The sequence below is a fragment of the Dermacentor albipictus genome, chromosome 8 (genome assembly GCF_038994185.2).
Source record: "Dermacentor albipictus isolate Rhodes 1998 colony chromosome 8, USDA_Dalb.pri_finalv2, whole genome shotgun sequence".
Taxonomy (NCBI): Eukaryota; Metazoa; Arthropoda; class Arachnida; order Ixodida; family Ixodidae; genus Dermacentor; species Dermacentor albipictus.
In genome coordinates this window covers 8,585,485-8,602,074 of record NC_091828.1, presented here as the reverse complement: position 1 = coordinate 8,602,074, position 16,590 = coordinate 8,585,485, and the positions used below count along the sequence as shown (strand labels likewise).

Sequence of the window (16,590 nt, the reverse complement as noted above, 5' to 3'; positions counted from 1 at the left end):
CCTGCCCAACCAATAAATTTATTTATTTACTTCAAGAAATGACCGATTCGCCATACCTCCGAAGCAATGGATGCAAAAGCAGCATGGTAGAATAGTACTCGAAGTCAGGCTCGTAGCTTTGGTGGAACAACTAATTGCAGTAAACATATGCTAAGTAAACATGTGTGGTGTGGTGTGCGCAGACACACAGGAACAGGGCGATGTAAATGACTGCGGCACGCATTTGTAAGAACAACATGCACTCGTCGGCGCTGTCCCCTTGCGGCAAGCTCGCGCAGCGCCTCCTTTGGGCGCGTCGGGCATTGACCTGTGTCGTGCACCGCACGGGCGCAGCAGCACGTTGTTCCAGCGTCCGGACCAGAGGGAGGTCTCGGCGCGTACGAGGGCCCGGCTGGTTTCACTGCGAGGAGGCATCCTAATGGATCTTCTTTTGCGCGCCAGTCTGCGCAAATGAAACACGAACACGCATAAACATATCTTGCCACCTAGCGTTCAAATTCTGACGCAACAGGAAATCGTACGGTCAATGTGAGTTAGTTTCTTCAAATAATTCCTGAAGACATACTCTTATGATAATGGTGTTGCCAAAGAGAGCTATTTGTCTCAAGATATACCATCACTCGCTAAGGCTAATCCGAAGACGTTCTGGAAATTAATAAGTACTTATCGCGACAGTAATTGCATTTCCTTGCTTGATGAAAATGACGCTCCTCTCCCCGACAGTGATTATCCATGTTTTTAACTCATTCTTTGGTCTATCTTTACTAGTGAAGATGACCGTATTCCTCAGATTCTCTATAAAATTTACTCTTACATGGCACCCATTGATATTGATTACAGTCCAAGCTAGTTCTAAAATCATAGAGAACCTTTAAATGTCTTCTTCTGGTATTAACAATATTAGGTGCACATTTTTTGAAGAATAGTACATAAGTCTCGAGGGGCATAATTTTATTCTACATATTTTGGCAGTCGTTAACTAGTGCAAGGTGAGCTGCTGACTGACAGACAGCGAATGTTGTGCCAGCACATAAAAGTGGAAATCAAAGTTCACCTGTACATTCTCGCCCAATTTCCTTGACACAGTACGTTGCAAAGTGGTTCCGGGAGATAGTGCCATCAAAACACTTATGAGGCCTACACTCATGCTACTCTTCCCACGCGAAGTGTGCCATTACGAGTGCCGTGCGCATTGACTCCACCAAGTATTTCTGTTTCCTTCACTTCAACTGGAGGTTGAAGCGCCTTCTAACACATTTTTTTTACAATAGAAACTGACCCTGCAACGTTTAACACCCGGACTCTCTCGAGTGAGGCTAGCTTAGCAGGACTCTTTGAGGAACTTTGAGGCATTGTTTGGAATATGACTAGCCTTAGCGCGGCTACTACTGAGAAGACGATAAATATGATCGCTATGGCGCAAACAAGGAAGGAGGGAAGGGAACAAGGGGGGCACTAACCTTCGACTGTTTATTCTCTATTGTATCACATGCAATATACACACGCAGGTGGATGTGCAGAATACCAAATAGCTTCAATGGCGTAACAGGCTAATGACAGCAGGCTATCAATAAACCTTCTTTCTTCGTGCAAAAGTAAAACTGACGTGTCGATAATACAAGACAAACACCGCGCTTTAATATGAAATGCCTCTAACAATTCACGTGCAGTGGTGTTTCTGCTTCTTCCAAGAATCCGTAGCTTGTCCAGTGATGGGTCACACGGATATGAATTGCAGTTCTTAGGCAAATGTAGTCCGTCTTTACCTTTCAGTGACAGCTTGTGTTCCCGTGTACGCTCAATTACGTATCGCCCAGTCTGGCCGACATATTTCGGCCAGACTCGCCAGACTTTTGCATGCCTAATATCAACTCATTGTTGACAAAATTTTAGTGGCCTTTTGCCGTCTCGGGAAGGAACTGGTTTTAGTCGCGAAGTGCCTTCTTGCAATTCCTTGCAATTTTTAGATCTTAACATCACCTTGCATACGGGACACACAGCTGGCTTTATTCACCTCGGAAAAGAAAGGAATTACTGCCATATGAACCGGCACATTCCAAGGCAGTTCAGCGAGCCATTGATAAACATTTCCTGGAATCGTCTCTTTTACGCTCTTGCTCTCACGCAATGCAGGCAGGCTTTATGAATGAATTCATCCGACTATTGTTCCGCTGGGTTTCCCCACGCGCTCATTATTGCCGTTACGGAGTCGCTCCTCCAGCAATTCAAGAGCGACGAACGCAAGAGAAGGGCTGAGCAAGCGCAGAGAAAAGTGAGACCGGAGGTCTTAACTTATATGCACCGTGTAACCCACAAACTAAAGAAGGTTGCAGACAGACATGGGGTGCCAGTCGTGTTCTCTGCGCCCCGCAAGCTCGCCCAGCTGCGTCCTTGCATTCTTTCTAATTGGAGCAAGGTATCTGCTTTGTTAAAGTACATGCCAAGTCGTACACAGAATGTGCTACCGCAATCGTGTATGAGCTTCCGCTGTCTTGCACTCTAAAAACAAAGAGAGTTCCGGGCTTTCTCTTTGAGGGAGCATCTGCTTGTCCCACATTTCACTCTCTTTTCAGTAGTAGATGGGCCCTATTTGAGAGAGGGTAGGTCAACTCCTCCTGACAGAGTTTTTTTTACTCCACCACAAGGGAGTGTTAGTAGCCTTCCGCAGAGTGTTAACACTCTCTCTACACGGAAGTTCTAACACTATCCCTACAGGGGTAATAGCACTCTCACAGGCCGAGTGCTTCTACCCCTCCAAACCGAGCACATCTACACCTCCAAGGCGAGTGTTTCTACTCCCCCAAACAGAATGCTGGTATTCCTTCAGAACAGAGTTCAGAACAGTATTCTCAGAACAGAGAAATAGTTTCAAAGCACGATTGAGGTCCATGGTCACCATTGAAGTGATTCTCAATATTTACCATGTGGGGAATATTTTATTACTTCATATGCAGCTTCTGCACTTATGCTTGGCGAATGGGATGTAATCTGCCGTCGCCGAGTCACTCAAATAAAACACTTTCTCTGTTAAAAGGACAAAACGTTTATTCATTAGTTACAAGACAAACTGAACAATAATTTGAGAAACACTCACAAACACGTAAAATCAGATTACAACGATGCCCATGAACTTTAGAACAGATCTTGTAATAAAACACAAGTATATTCTTTAAAGTTTCATCAGTATTACAGTGTAGAAATATCCTTTAATTTCAATTTGCTCTTTCTTTTGAAAAATAAAGTATACAATTGTTGAAAGGTAAACATAGAACAAATGTGTACAAACTCACAAAGTATTGACACTATGGTCGAAGAAAGCTATGCACCGTATTACTGACCAGCAAACCAATTTCTGGCAGGAAACGCATAGACTTATATGGCAGAGGCTACCAGATGAGCTGCTAAGCATGGGGCTGGTAATGTAGAAAAATTGTGCAAGAAACATTTTCTGTGCCATATTCTAAGTCAGCTGTGCATTTTATAACGTCCTCTACAGCATTCGATGTTCCTGAGTGAGAGTACAGTGCATTTGGAGATGTATTTTATATTGTAACATAGATTGAAGACGGAGTCTTGGAAAATAGGCGCTTCTGTTCAATGGCGGGCCAGGAGAAGAACGTGCAGCTCACGCACTTCATCGTCTTTCATGGCGCCGACGTTTGCGCGGGCCGTCCCGCGGTGGGGAAGCCCCACATCATTTGGTTAATTGGCCCCCCTTTCCCCCATGCGAAAAGCGAGCGTCTCGGTCGCGTCAAAAATTTGTTGCGGCAACAAGAAATGGAGCTCCTCAGGTGCATGTCGGCGTTCACGTACGCGCATAGTAGGGTTTCATGCGCACTACACGAACAACGTCCGTGCGAAGACGACGACGGAGCTAACTGGGGTCAGAACTGCAAGGGTGACTTCGTAGGTCACGTCACTGCGGCGGCGTGTAACCTTGTAGGGACCAACATAGCGGCCGAGCAACTTTTCCGAGAGTCCACGGCGACGGATGGGCGTCCAGACTCACACGAAGGTGCCGGTATTCTAATGTACGTCGCGTCGACCCTGGTTGTAGCGAAGCGTGTCGTTATGCTATTGGCTCTGGATACGATGCCGAGCAAGCTGGCGTGCTTCTTCTGCTCTTTTTACGAATTCTACCGCGTGTTCGCTGGGCGGGCTATTATCAACCAGAGGTAGCATGGCGTCAAGTGTTGACATAACGTGGCGCCCGTATACAAGTTCGGACGGCGTAAACTGTGTAGTCTCCTTAACAGTGGTGTTGTACGCGAAGGTTACATAGTGTAAAATATTATCCAACGTCGTGTGCTCTACGTCGATATGCATGGAGAGCACATCAGCCTGCGTTCTGTTCAGGCGTTCAGTTAATCCTTTGGTTTAAGGGTGATACGCAGTGCTCTTGCGGTGAGAGCAATGCGTCAGCTGGAGAACGTCCTCCATAAGTTCGGCTGTAAATGCTGCACCGCGGTCGGTGATGAAAACAGATGGTGCACCATGTCGTAGGACGATGTGGCCTACAAAGAACTTGGCCACTTTATACGAGTTTGCTTGCGGAATAGCTTCGGTTTCGGGGTACCAGGTAAGTAGTCGGCAGCGATGACTATTCATTTGTTGCGCGAAGAGGCCACTGGGAAGACCCAAGTAGATCCATTAATATTTGTTGGAACAGTGCTTGAGGAGGGTCTACAGGGTCAAGAAAGCCAGCTGGTTTACCTGGTGGCTTCTTGCGGCGCTGACAACCACGGCACGTCTTGACGTACCGTTGCACCGAAGAAAAAAGCAGGGGCCAGTACTACTTCTGGCGTATCCTTGCTAATGTCTTAGCGGATTCCAGGTGTTCCGCACATGGCTCATCCTGGCAGGCTTGCAAAATGTCTTGGCGAAGCGCCGACGGCACGACAAGGAGGTGCGTATTTGGACCACTTCCGCAGTTTTTCCTGTAAAGGACGTTGTTGTGCAAGGAGTACGATAATATGCCGCGCACGAGCGACCGAGGTAAGACACCTTCGATATTATTATGTGAGGGCACAGGTCTAGCTAGCTTTGCTCATATTTCGCGTAATGTCATTCGCGTATGGGCTGCAAGCCATTGTTTCTAAGTGTGTATGGTCGTGGTACTGCAGCAATATCCTGCCTGGTCTCAAATCAGTAAAGAGGTGTATTATATTTCCTGTTCGGTTGGCCTCATGACGAAAGTAATTTCCTGGTGCTGTTGGAATTCGTTCATTAAGCTTTCTCACGAATAAATAAAATAAATTTACAATATTATGTAGTGTCTAGCAAATAAGTATAAAACTGCGAGCAGCATTGGCATTAAAATCTTGTTCATCAAATTTCTTGTCATATATGGTTGCTTTTCATTTCCATAAAGGCAAGAATGCTATAGTTCTGAGGAGTAACTTCCATAATTACATGCTAAATTATTGTGATTCGTTGAATATGCAATCTAACTGAAGTGCAGCATGGCTTCAGATGTGAACCAAAAATAAGGTGTGATGACTATGAAGCATCAAAGGTGACATAAGCATAAGTAAAGGCAGGGAAGTGCACGAAAAAGACAAAGAAGGAAAACATAAACTGCGAATGGGGCCATCTGGTTTCACATATCCCTTGCATGCACGTAGATTTTGATGCGACTATGCATATACTTGCACAATGAACGAAGTACCTGAAGCCGAAGATTTTTTCCTACTGAAGTGGTTAAGATGCGCTAAAGTAAGGAAAATGATCACACTTACAGAATATTCGCCTCAAAATAAGTACATATGTGTCTAGGAAGTATAATACATCACCTCACTGTGCACTCTATCTTAAGTCTAAAAGAATTATGTCTACAGAAGCCAAAAAACTAACAGGCTTTTGCTTAACACTATATGGTCACATCTGCCAATTGATGAACAAGTGTTCTACTCAGTGATCCCAGTTCTTTGCATTGAACTCATCTCTACCTCTACTAGCATATTTCGTTGGCAAGTAGTTTGGAGAAACCACAATTTTACATTTTTCGAATAATTTTCAATTACAGGTGACTCTCTGGCTTCTAAGACATAAGGTGTGCAGCACAGTGTACACAGTCAAAGGCCTTAATTGCTCCTTGCATTCACTTCGGGAGGTACGAGTGTTTCTGATAAACTGGTTTCATGAGCATGCACATAAACCATAATGACTTCTTAAACATGGGATTCCCTTCCCCCTTTCTGGAACCTAAAAGGAAGGCATAATTCTAAAATTAAGTGTAAAATGTAGATAAAAAGGAAGACCTGAAAATCTGCCTGCTTGATGTCAGCATTTAAGATACAGAATCACAGTGGTTTGTATCTGCACCCTTATTAAATGTGAGCTATTTAAACTGTTAAATGTTAAATGTATGTAAGCACCTAACCAAGCATGAGCTGTTGCTTTTTATAGTGAACACAGGCACCAGGCTTATTGCAAATATGTATCATTACGCTAAGCAAATATGCAATTTCATTGTGCCACTATTTTTTTATCACATGCATATATCTGTTGAGAGGCAAGACAAAAAGCAGTCACTTCTCACAACTAACCAACTTTTTTAAAACACATTTCTAACTTCTCAATGACACTTGTTCCTATGTGTTTGTCTCCACAAAGCATACTTGAATTTGACTTTCCCATCAGAGACGTTACATAAATATACTGTGTTAAGATGACTGCCTGGAGTACGTGAGAATATACATCTTGGCGTGGGATACTGTATTTTGATTTTGTTGAAATTTAGTCAAAGGGTACACCCAATATACCCACATTCTAGCTTTCCTCTATGGCAATGTATCTTGATTCTTTGGCGTGCGTTCCACTCCACAGTCACGCTGGGCTGGCTCTTTGACATCCTTGTGTCCTTGCAGCTGCCTTCTTGCATTATATAAAGTGGGTGCGTGAAAAATACCGTGTGCAAAATTCAACACAAGGACATGGTGCAAAACAACAAGACAGTCGAGGTTATGGCACTAAACGAAAGCCTCTTAGTCTTTCTACTGAAATGCATAAGAAGCATCTAGATGACTGCAACAGTGAACCGCTAAACTAACTTCAATTTTTAGGTTTAAACAAAAAAGAAATAACCGACAGTTCATTCTCGTTCGGTACCAATGTTAAAATACTCCTGTTAATAAAAAGAATATTGGTCATTGTGAGATGTCATAAGTCTGTTATTAGTCTAGTGTATCGCAAACACCACTTGTGACACATCCTAAGCACATACCCAATGTGCCCCCAGCACCAGATCTGTTTGTGCCCCTGCTGAAGTCATAATTTGAGGATCATATCTGCAAACATTCAGCTCAGTAGGGATGAAAACATGGTCCTCCAGTTCAATAGATATGAGTGGATGTGCCTAAAAGTAAGGGCAACAAGGCTTGTTAAAGCAAGCTTACCCACATTTCAATAATAACAACAAAGTTCACTACGCCCTGCATCCAAGCTTACTAAAAGGCATGAACTTATTTTCACTTATGAGGTGCGCAATGGAGTTTTTTTTTCACAGACTCGACTACTGCTGCAGTTTGAAATCTAGTATTTTACATTCTTGAAGGCATGTAATGGTTGCAGTTAGACCGCAGTTATTAGTTTAATAGACCAACTCGTTGCTTCGTGCACCACAGACGACTGATAACACGGAATTAAAGCAACATTTTATTTTGATGCTTTATTTCTCTACTAAAAATATAAAAGCGATAAACACATTTTGAGCTGCCATGCAGTATCAAGATGCACACATTACGCTTGTAACCCCCAGACGAAGGGTGATTCAGCTGTTCATATATCGTAACTCTAAAAAGCCAGCTCATATTAGAAAATGCACAGGCATGTCCAAAACAATAAGCATATGCAAAGCGCCCCTGCAATTGTAATTCCACACAGCAGCGGTTATATTCGATGCCGATGCATAACTCGCTGCTTGGCTATTCACCGAGTTCGTAGACATAAGCACCATTTGATGTTTGCACCGTGCTCGAAAACCGCAACAGGAGACCTAAAATCAGACATATAATCACACTATTTCAATAGATGAACAAAATCAGATCAGTCTTAGTGCTAAACAGCATGAGAGCGATCTAGTGCGTGACGGCGACGAGCGACGGCTTCGAGCGACAAAACGGGCCATCACTTGAACAGATCGCTCGGTTCTGGAAATCTAGAAATCATTGCTTATCTCCCGGAAGTTCTATGAGCGACTAGCCAATAGCGCGGAGCCGGAACTGGATGTACATCGCTCAAATTCTTCCGATTGTGGCTTGCAACGAAAAGACGATTGCATTTTTATACGTGCAAGGATAAGAAACTGCTGCAAGATCTTCCGAAATATTTTATGCTACTTTTTACAGGAAAATACATCAACTTAAATTACTAAAGCACGCGCCACGCTAGTTTCGAAACGTGTTTGCAGCTCTCACACCGGCAACGCCGGGGAGGCGTCGCTCAATATTGTCGCTCGCACAGAGTACGAATATAGGCCACGAGCGAACGCGAGAGCCATCTCCATCGCATCGCTTGTTGCTGTCGCCCGCAAGATCGCTCATATGGGGTTTATACTTTATTCAGGATAAAACATCGATTCCTCAGCGTTTTCAGTTACGTCAAGATAACGCGCCCAACTGACCCCTTGCAGCACGCAGTTGAATACCTGTGGCAATCATCGTAACTAGCACTGGTGCTGCACGTAACTTCAGTGGTGGCAGGTTACCTCTCTATGAGACACCATCAGGCTCTCGGCTTACTTATTGCGAAAGCATGCCGCCAGCACCATGACGCCTTCTGTTATGTGACTCCTTATTTCAACAGCATTCCGCACAAAGTAGCCTGATAAACTGAATAAATCCAAACATTGAAACACACGCTCCGCATAGATTCAGAATGACGGGCTGGTGAACAAACCATTTTAAGCATCCTCTCGCCTGACGTCTTACTGAACATAATATGGTCGTGACCGCGTTTGCGAATTTCAAAGCTCTTATGGACAGCGGCAAGTAATATAATCACATGCAGTTATCGCGACAACTGCCTTTTTAGATTGACATCGAGAGACACAGAGCGCTTGCCTATTCCATTGTCAATCGTGTCGGCCAAGCGCAGCGACGACTTCCTGGCGATAGCATGTCATACGCAGAATGTGCACCTAAGTTAGAATTCAATTACCGTGGAGGATTTGTTGTTATATCCAACGAATGACGAAGTACTGTCGTGTTTTCGCGGCAACGTGAGATGGCTGACACACGATCTCCCTTGAATGCCCTTCGTTGCAGCTCGCTGGATGGATCACCTTTCTGCGCTGCTGTGCTGTTCCGCGATGTTGATCGCGCGCGTGGTGGAGCATCATCATCATCATCAGCAGCAGCAGCAGTATCATCATCATCATCATGGTTACGCCCACTGCAGGGCAAAGGCCTCTCCCATACTTCTCCAACAACCCCGGTCATGTACTAATTGTGGCCATGCCGTGCCTGCAAACGTCTTAATCTCATCCGCCCACCTAACTTTCTGCCGCCCCCTGCTACGCTTCCCTTCCCTTGGGATCCAGTCCGTAACCCTTAATGACCATCGGTTATCTTCCCGCCTCATTACATGTCCTGCCCATGCCCATTTCTTTTTCTTGATTTAAACTAAGATGTCATTAACTCGCGTTTGTTCCCTCACCGTTTGGTCCCTCACCGTTGCCTCAACGTAGAGCGCTCGCTACGCGTTCCTTTGAACTGTGGCTACCTGTTCTCTTAGAAGCAAAACGGTGTGTTCTTTGCTCAGCGTGCGTGAGTGATAGATCGGCAAGTTCGGGGCCAGCCTCTTACAGTTGAAGCAGAAGATTACGCTGCGTTTTGTTTTCCACCTGCCATGGTTGCTCAGGGGCTATGCTGTTGGGCTGCTGAGCACGCGGTCGTGGGATTGAATCCCGGCCACGGCGGACGCATATTGATGGGGGCGAAAGGCGAAAAGACACGTGTACTTAGATTTAGGTCACTTTAAGAAACCCCAGGTGGTCGAAATTTCCGGAGTCCTCCACAACGACGTGCCTCATAATCAGAAAGTGGTTTTGGCGCATAAACCCCATAATTAATTAAAATTAAAACCTTTTGTTCTCTATTACCGCAATAGAAGAACGGGCATTGTACTCTCTCTCTCTGAAGGGCAGAGTTAACAGCACATTTCACTCTCTCGTTGGTGACGGAGTAAACAATGCACGTCACTCCATTCGACATTTTGGGAGAGTAAAAGAACGCTTTGAAGAGTAAATCGGCCGCTTCACTCCTGCGATACCCTCCCTTGTTTTTAGAGTGTGCGGTAAGACGCTAATAAGTCCGCCATACTGGTCGATGTGAAAATGAGCGTGCGCGGGAACACAAGCTGCCACCCTAAGGCAAAGATGGAGTACATTTGCCTAAGCGCTGCAATTCACATGCGCAATGCGCAAGTTTGCCTGGAAGGAACATGCCAGCCACTACTGCTTGAGATAAAGATACTTGGCAGGAGTGGTGATGCGTTAGCAAGAGAACTTTTCGAAGAATATCACATAAAAGTAAGAGGCACGAGTTGTATTAGTCACACGTCTGTTTTTCTGTTTGTAAAGGAGTTGAAAATGTTGAAAACGTCACTGTAATCGCTCTAGGCAACACAGATGTACGCATGGGCATTTGTTCATTCTCCCTGCCCCGCTCTAAGAATAAAATCAATTGAAGTTCAGCGCTCAATCTGTCGTGTCGTAATCTTCCTTACAATGTATTCATAAGATCCCAACCAACTCGCCCAGCAACAAGCTCTACTCCCCTTGTTCCCTTCCATCCTCCCTTGTTTGCGCCATAGCGATCATATTAATGGTCTACTTAGCAATATGAACGGACAAGCCCGGCAAGATGTACTTCTGCTTAGTGAGGTTAGAATAACTGGTGAGGCTTATACGTTGCTAACTAACGGCAATGTCTTCGGCTATAGAGGTATCCCAGATAAGGAGCAATACGGGGAAGAATTCCTAATCCATAAGGACCTACTGGACATCATTGACAAATTGTACAGTGGTAATGAGAGGGTAGCAGTAGTAATCGAACTTAATAGGAGGTATAAGGGTTGTGCGAAAGCTACGCTCCAACAGCCAGTAATGATGATGATGAAGTAGGTCGGTTTGATGAAGATGGTAAATTAGTGATGAGAAATCTGCAAACACAGTATGTTGTAGCAAATGGCGGCTTCAATGCAAAAGTAGGGGGAAAGCCAGCTGATGAGCAAGGGATTGGCAACTACAAAGCCGATTGTAGGAACGCTTAAAAAGAGATGGTGGTACAAGTTGCGGAAGAAATAAGCTGCGCACAATGAGCACCTTCTCCAGGAAGCGTAGCAACAGAACGTGGACCTGGAAAAGGCCTAATGGTGACACAGCAAACAAAATAGATTTCATACATTCTGCCTATCCAAGCATATTGCAGAATGTTGAAGTGTTAGATGGAGTAAAGTGCAGTGATTAGAGGTTTATGAGGCCTAGAATTCACCTGAATTTAAAGAAATAAATGAAAAAATTGGTCAGGGAGAAACAGGCCAACCTGGACGCAGTAAAAGCAAACCAATTCAGGCTGGTACTTGCAAACAAGCATCCAGCCTTAGAACTTAGGGCGATGACGATGACACAGCGGTCGAAGGGAACCGTAACTAGCCTGGCTTCTGAAGCAGCAATTGAAGTGGGAGGCAAGGCACCAAGGCAGCCAGTAGGCAAGCTCTCCCAAGTAACAAAGGAACTATTAAAGAAGAGAGAACGAATGAAAGTGTCCAACTCAAGAAATAAAACAGAATTCGCGCAATAGTCCAAACTGATCAACAAGCAGAAAACAAAGGATATTTGAAATTATAATGCAAGAAAGACTGATGAAGTAGCAAAATTGGGCGCAGACTGAAATTAGTCAGAAGGATGCTTGGCATAGGACAAATCAAGATGTATGCACAGAGAGAAAAGCAGGCTATATCATCAGCAATCTCGAAGATATAGTAAAAGCGGCCGAATAATTTTATAATGACCTGTACGGTAGTCAGAGGAGTCAGGATACCTCAATTAAGAAACAGCAATGACCAGGATACAGAAACTCCTCCTACAAATGGCGATGAGGCGAGGAGGGCCTTGCAAGATATGAAACGGGAAAAAGAGGCAGGAGAAGATGGAATAACAGACTACTTAAAGATGGAGGAGACCTAATGCTTGAAAACTGGCGACCTGATCATGAGAAGGAAATTCATAGACGAATAATAATAGGCTGGATCACATACGGCCGACATTGTCAGCTCCTGACTGGAAGATTAACATTATCACCGAAAGGGAAGGTGTATGATCAGTGCATTTTACCGGTGCTTACTTATGGGGCAGATACTTGGAGACTTACAAAGAAGCTTGAGAACAAGTTAAGGACCGCACGAACAGCGCTGGAACAAAGAATGCTAGACATAACCTTGAGAGACAGAAATTGTGTGGTTTGGTTCAGAGAACAAACGGGGATAGCCGATATTCTAATGAACGCTAAAAGTAAAAAATGGAGCTTGGGTGGTCATTTAATGCGTAGGTTAGATAACCGGTGGACCATTAGGGTTACACAATTGCTACCAAGAGAAGGCAAGCGCAGTCAACGATGCGGCAGAAAACTACATGGGGCGATGAAATTACGAAATTCGCGGGAATTGGTTAGAATCGGTTGGGGCAGGACAGGGGTAACTGGACAACGCTGGTAGAGGTCTCTGAGCTCCAGTGCACATAAAATAGCCTGATGATGATGATGATGATGATGATGATGATCATGATGATGAACATGTTGTTCCCTAGGAAGACACCGACGAAAAGCTATATACAAGTATATTTACAAGGCAATACGTCGCACTTGGCCAACAGGCAACAGCTCGCGCTAGCCTCTAATCGTCGTCGTCGTCTTCACCCTGCTCGCCTCTTTGTCATCGCAAATACTGTTCCGTAGCACTACCCCCGGCAGCAAGAGCGCCGCCCCAGAGCGACTAAACGCAGGACTTGGAAGCATTGTAGTAGGCCTTGAGCCTACTGACGTGCACAGCATCACTAGATACCTGAGTAGAGAACGAGGTTGCACGCACAGCAGCCATTTTGTATGTCTCAGGCGTCACCTGACGCAGCACGCGGTAGGGCCCTGTATATCACAAAAGGAGTTTCTCTGAAAGTCCGACGTGACGAGCGGGCGTTGTACGCTGCTGAGTAGTTTGCGAGGCCGTCAGTTGAGTACGGGCAAGCTGGCGCGCATGGTTCGCGAGGCCGATGGCATCGCGCGCATACTCGCTTGTTGAGATCGCAGCAGGAGGAAGTGCTTTGTCTAGGGGCAAGGTCGGCTCGCGACCGTACAGTAAATAAAATGGAGAAAGTCAGGTTGTCACGCGCCGGGAAGAATTGTACGCAAATGTGACGTAAGGATGGGCAATGTCCCAGTCATGGTGGTCCTTGGAAACGTACTTGGACAGCATATTGGTAATAGTACGGTTTAACCGCTCTGTCAGGCCATTGGTATCAGGATGGTATGAGGAAGTCAGCTTGTGTTGAATAGAGCAGGAACGCACAATGTTGGCAATAACTCTCGAGAGGAAGTTACGACCACGGTCAGTAAGCAGCTGTCGCGGGGCGCCGTAAAGTAAGATAATGTGATGCAAGGGAACGTCGTTGACGTAAGTGGCACAACTGGTACGGGGAGCGCTCGTGATAGCGTATCGGGTGGCGTAATCAGTTGCGACGGCTACCAATTTGTTCCCAGAGGATGACGTGGCAAAGGGACCGAGGAGGTCTAATCCAACACGAAAGAACGGTTCCACAGGGACGGTGGTCTGCTAGAGATTACCGGCAGGTAGCACGTGAGGTGTTTGCCGACGCTGGCAGCGATCACAGGCAGCAACAGAGCGTCGGACGGAGCCCGCGAGACCAGGCCAATAGAAGCGGCGGCGGACGTGGTCGTACGTGCGGGTTACCCCAAGATGTCCTGAAGTGGGTGCGTCATGCATCTCAAAGAGCAGTCTGTCGTATATGTTTTGGCAGGACAAGAACATCAGAGCCTTCAGGCACGAAATTCCTTCGGTACAGAATGCCCCACTGGAGGACATATCGGCGAACGAATGCGTCGGTAGGAGTAGAGCGCAGACGCTTGATGAGTACTCGCAGCGATAGGTCTCGGTACTGCTCATCGGCGGTGCTAGCGAAGGCAGACACAGAGAAAATGCTGTTGGCGGTATTATTGTCGGCGTCGTCAGGCACGTCTACCGGGTAGCGAGACAGGCAGTCAGCGTCCTTGTGTTGTCGGCCAGATTTGTAGGTGAAAGAGTACGAATATTCTTGGAGGCGTAAGGCCCAGCGACCAAGTCTTCCTGCAAGATCTTTCAGTGAGCTTAACCAGCAAAGCGCGTGATGGTATGTGACAACGGAGAGGGGTCGGCCATATCAGTATGGGCGGAACTCCGCAACCGTCCAAACTAGGGCCAGACACTCACGCTCAGTGATGGAATAGTTGCGCTCCGCGGACGAGAGGAGCCTGCTGGCGTAAGCGATAACACGGTCATGGCCGCGCTGGCGGTGTGCCAGTACTGCGCCAATTCCGTGACCACTGGCATCAGTACAGACATCAGTACATCAGTACATCAGGTAGGCGCAGAAGGATCGAAATGGGCCAGAACGGGACGAGTTGTTAGAAGGTAGATTGCATGCGAGAAAGCAAAGGCCTCGTTATCACCTTACTGGAAAGGGGCGTCTTTTTTTCAAAAGCTTGATTAGTGGTCGTGCTATGGCCGCGACATTTTTTCACGAAACGGCGCAAGTACGAACAAAGGCCGATGAAGTTGCGCACATCCTTGACACACTTTGGAACAGGAAAGTGCGTAACAGCATGGATCTTACCTGGACCCGGCTGCATTCCATTCGCGTCAACGAGGTGCCCGGCGACGGCCGAATTGGCACTTTGATGCGTTAAATTGAAGACCGGCTCAACGAAAAACATCCAGGACTGCTGAGAGGGCCAAGAGGTGCGTAGCGAACGTTGGGGAGAATACTGACACGTGCACTTATCTTTATCGGGCGACCAAGTTTCGCCGCCTAACAAATGTAATCGCACAGCGCGGGACGCGCCTGCTTGTATCCGAAGTTTCTGGAAAGTTATCCATGCTCCTACCCGGCTGTCTGTTGTCGCGGAACCTTCTGTTATCTGATTTCATCGCGTGAGGCGAATGGTATAGAACATTGTGGAAGACACGTGGGTCCGAACGATTAGTCTGGAACATTCGACTACTGCTGTATAAAAGCGGACGCGCTTGAACCGATGATCAGATTTTCGACAATCGCCGACTGTGTTCGCCGCTATCATTGTGCCCTAAGTGCAGCTTGTTTTGTGGGCACAGGTTCGCCCAATAAAAGTTAGTTTTGTCGTTCACAGTATTGCTACTGTGTTATTCAACGTTACCACAACGTGACAATAATATAACGTCGTCCAAGTAGCACAGGCACGTAGACCATTTGAAACCACGAAGAAGGGAGTCCACCATGCGTTAAAAAGTGGCAGGAGCGTTACATAGAACGAATGACATCTTTTTGAATTGACAAATACCGTCGGATGTTACACAAGCACTCTTCTCACGGTCGAGATCGTCCACGGCAATTTGCCAGTAGCCGGAGCGAAGGTCAATAGAGGAGAAATAGCGAGCACCGTAAAGGCAGTCAAGGGCGTCATCAATCCGAGGTAGGGAATACACGTCATTTTTGGTAACCCTGTTAAGGTGCCAATAATCCATGCAAAAGCGCCCTGAACCATCCCTCTTTTTTACCAGTACAACAGGTGACGTCCATGGACTACATGACGGTTCAATAATGTTTTGACAAGCATTTTGCGAACTTCGGCGTGAATAACTTGAGGCTCAGCCGGTGATACTCGATAAGGGCGGCGATGAATAGCAGGGGCATCACCGATACCGGCGATGTTTAACAGCTGTAGTTTGGTCCAAAAGACGATCGGTAAGATCAAAAATAACGTGGTTGGAAAACAGAACGCTGTAGAGCTCACGAGCGTACTCGTATGGCATGACGGGTGCAATCATTTTCTGTGTGTCGGCAATGGTACAAGTTGCCGACTGCGACGGTAGAGGAGGATCGGCTGAAGTATAGTTTACTGCAATAGTTGCTACTGAGTCAATAGCCAACGTTTCACGCTAGAACGTTATCTAGTATCTAGTAGAGGGCAGTAATGGGATATAATAGGGCTCAGTGAAGTTAGGAGGCCAAAAGAAGCATATACAGTGCTAAAGAGCGGGCACATCCTGTGCTACCGGGGCTTAGCGGAGAGAAGTGAACTAGGAGCCGGATTCCTGATTAATAAGAATATAGCTGGCAACATACAGGAACTCTATAGCATTAACGAGAGGGCGGCAGGTCTTGTTGTGAAAGTTAATAAGATGTACAAAATGAAGATTGTACAGGTCTACGCCCCTACATCCAGTCATGATCACCAAGAAGTCGAAAGCTTCTGTGAAGACGTGGAATCGGCAATGGGTAGAGTGCAAACCAAATACACTATACTAATTCGCGACTTTAATGCCAAGGTAGGCAAGAAGCAG

At 46.0% G+C, this 16,590-nt stretch overlaps 1 long non-coding RNA gene across 1 annotated transcript; it reads right to left on the bottom strand.

Moving 5' to 3' along the window:
- Positions 1 to 4: 4 nt before the first annotated feature.
- Positions 5 to 15,005, bottom strand: LOC139048355 (uncharacterized). The gene is made up of 2 exons (XR_011507631.1): positions 14,885 to 15,005; positions 5 to 442 (listed from the first exon to the last, which is right to left on the bottom strand). It is a non-coding gene; the product is annotated as an uncharacterized lncRNA (long non-coding RNA).
- Positions 15,006 to 16,590: the final 1,585 nt, after the last annotated feature.